The sequence below is a fragment of the Carcharodon carcharias genome, chromosome 26 (assembly GCF_017639515.1).
Source record: "Carcharodon carcharias isolate sCarCar2 chromosome 26, sCarCar2.pri, whole genome shotgun sequence".
Classification (NCBI taxonomy): domain Eukaryota; kingdom Metazoa; phylum Chordata; class Chondrichthyes; order Lamniformes; family Lamnidae; genus Carcharodon; species Carcharodon carcharias.
This window is the reverse complement of record NC_054492.1, coordinates 16,157,008-16,160,450: the sequence shown is the minus strand read 5'-3', so window position 1 is coordinate 16,160,450 and position 3,443 is coordinate 16,157,008.

The window sequence follows — 3,443 nt, the reverse complement described above, 5'->3', positions numbered from 1 at the left end:
CAGAGTTGGACATTGGCAGAGTTGGCATTTTAGTTCCTTGGGAACATTTGATGTCCAAGCTGATTCCAGCTGGTTGAATGTAAAACCACATTTGAATTCTTGAAATTAAAGAACTGTGATCCAGCAGTGGCTTATATTTCTGGTTAGGCATAACCTATAACCATTTTGCCAAAGTGTAAACCCAACTTGATTAATATGGTGACTATTTTACATTTGGGTGTGTGATTTTTGTGCACCATTTCCCATTATCCAATTAATTTGTTCGGTTGGATCATCCAACTATTAAAGTAGAAGGATACCAATTCATGCCCATGTTTCCCAGCCTGTTCGTATTTAAAATTTCCCAGTTCAGCAGGTGAGAGTCACTTCCTAATAGAATGGGAGGAAAAGTCTATGGCGGAGTCATGTACGTCAGTCGCTCTCCCATGCTTTAAGAGACAGGGTAAAGAATACCTCAGACAAAGGCCTAGAGACAGCTGTACAGCTGATGAATGGTGCCTAATGCAGGTGGGGCTGGAGAGGAGGGATTTACAAAATGGAGAGAGGAAAAATGCAAAACAATCATCACTAGTCTATTTAAGTGAGCCCTGGCTGGTGTACTCTGGGTGGGATTTAGCGCACCAGTTAACAGGTGAGATGTGTTATAAAATGACGAAACTGCACTATCCACTTAGAATGAGATCTATTGTATTTCACCTGTCAAGTGTGACTTTCTCAGACAGAAGCCTGCCTCTGCATTACATTCTGCCAATCTAAAATTGCAACACTTAAAATTACAGTCACAGGCCATGTGTGGTTTTGACTTTCTTTACCTGCAGAATGCCTTTTGCTCTATTTTCCTCTATGAGCGCCATACCTCCCCCCTCCACACCACCCCCTTCCACCACTGCTCAGCTTTCTATCACAGAACAAGAGCCAGAAGACCATCAGACCCCTTCAGTTTTGAATTACAATGTTCCCAGTTCTTCCAGGTTACCCAGGCTTTTCCATTGGTACAGATATCAGTGACGCTGTGAATACCTCCAGAATGGCCTTATCATTTTTTTCTTGTTGCAAGATCCCTGCAATTAAGTGTCTGAGGAACTAGCAGCCTGTATATTGGCCTTTTACGCTTAACCACTAGAGCCTTTGCGCTTTGTTTAATTATCACCTTTAGTCAGTGTGAAGTAGTGGAAAAGCAGAACCAGCTATAGCAGCAAAACATTTGTACTGTTTCAAGGGGACAGATTTGTAAATAAATGTATGAAGTGTGCAAATTGCTCTCTGTTTATACAGCAAACAAGAAAAATGAATGGGTACTACACAGAGGAAAAGTGAAAAAGTGTAAAAAAAAATCTAAAGGTGTTTTCAATCCATGGGACAGCCAGGCAAAGAAATTGTTTGACTTACAAAACAAATTAATGAAGACATAAGGGAAATTGGGGGAAAAAAACACACACAATGGGTTAGGAAAAGTTGGCAAATTGATGAATGAAACAAAACAAAAATTAACACGGGGAAGGGTTAAGGTCTTGTCCCTTTATTATTTGCTTGTCTCCTACATTTGTCACACGCTTTTAATCAAGCTTTCTATCTGCTAGCTTTAATTTGTTGATATTGTCAGGAGCTGTAGGGTTCATTTTATGGAAACTTTCACCAGTCTTCATACGTGCAGCAAATATGTTTTTCCAGCAATTTTGCATTTTATTGTAACTTTTTAAGTCACACAAATCACCTTTGAACATCTTACTACACTGAGGTGTTATAAAATGGCTGTTGTTTTTGTAGTAGCCTAATATCAGGTTCACTGACAGGATTGGAAGCAAGTTGATCTCCATAGTATGTGTTGCTATAGAAATAGGATCAGGCTGCATAGGGGTTGGGACAAGCAAGCCATGAACATATTACCCTAAGCAAAATATTAGTGATGAATCCTCATACAGTTGACTTCAAAATTCTACCTATATAGCTAAGAGGCTGTTGGTTGCTAGCCTGCCCAAGCATGGGGACACTGAGGGATCATCACACAAGGTCATTGTGTAAGCCTACATGGGTCTCAATAAAGTAGCTAAATGTATAATGTTGGTAAACTTTACAAACATAATCAGAACGCTGTTGAATATACCTGATTGCAGATAGAACACACTGAGGAATTCTTCAAATGATTTGCTCTTAAATTACATTGGACACATTTGACAGCTATTTCAGAAGAAATGTGCTATACAGATGTCCTATATGGGCATAAGAGAAAAATGTCCATAGAAAAATTGTATACACTTTAGTTAAATGTACTTCCTAATATGCACTTCAAATGCTTTTAAGACCAATAATTCAAGAATATTTTAGAATTAACCTAGTGCTTTACTGATGTGATGGTGGTAGTTTAATGTACTATTTTTTGGGAGAAAAAGTGCATTAAAATCACATCTCTCTCTCCATTTCCATTAGGAGAAAATGAAATAGCCTTAAACGGAACATACATAAGGCCGGCTCTAATGTAGCTTAAAGTAGATATTTAAGAGCTCTCACTCAGAAGGCAATTGTAACATTTGAAAAGCTACTCCAGTTTTTGGCAGCTGTCTTTTGTGGGAGTCTGTGGAAGTCATTGTGAAGCAATAAAATTGATCTTCGAATGCAAGGCTACACAGAACACGTTTAATTGTCTCTTAGTCTGTTAACAAGGGTCCTCTGAAAGTTTTTAATTTCCAAATGCAGTCTTGAGGAGGTCAGTAATGTGATCCATTGTATCAACTGGAGAGATAACACCATAAATCAAAGTAGTCTACATCTGACTAAATGTGCTAGACACTGAATTTTTTTTGAAAAAATAATTTTGAGAAGTGTCTGCATTCAAATTAATTGGTATTCTGCTCAGGTTTGTTTCTTAGTGCAATTCGCCAAAGTTGTGTTTCTGTAAAGGCAATAGAGAAGCTAAGAGAATAAATTACAGTAAGAGAAAGAGCTAAAGAAGGGTTCTGAGGTGTTGATAAAGCAGAGATGGTAGAGACGAGAGGGAAGAAAGTAAAGAACATGTTGACATGTAGTGAAATATGACTCATTATAAAATTCATGTTTAGGCCGTATCGGTCTAGGGACACCATCCGTCACAGCATCACTCTGCTACTAATGAGCCCTCATTGAATATTCATACCATTGGAGCATGGCTACTCACACCCTAGGCTAATTCCTGGTAAATATCTCCACCTCAATCCCCGACTCTGCCCGAGTGACTTTTTGTTATGTCACAGCAATTACAGTGTAAAAGTGCTGCGAAAGATTGATTACTTTGGTCTGTGGTTCAATTGTAAATTAGAATATGCCGCCCCTGGGGAAACAGAGGCCTATTTGTGATTAAGAAAAGCTCCATAATAGACTAATAGATAAAGTTCTTTCTCTACTTTCAGGCAATTAGCTTGATGAAATAGCCTTTTTGTGCTTCCTGGATATGTAAACTGATACTGTAA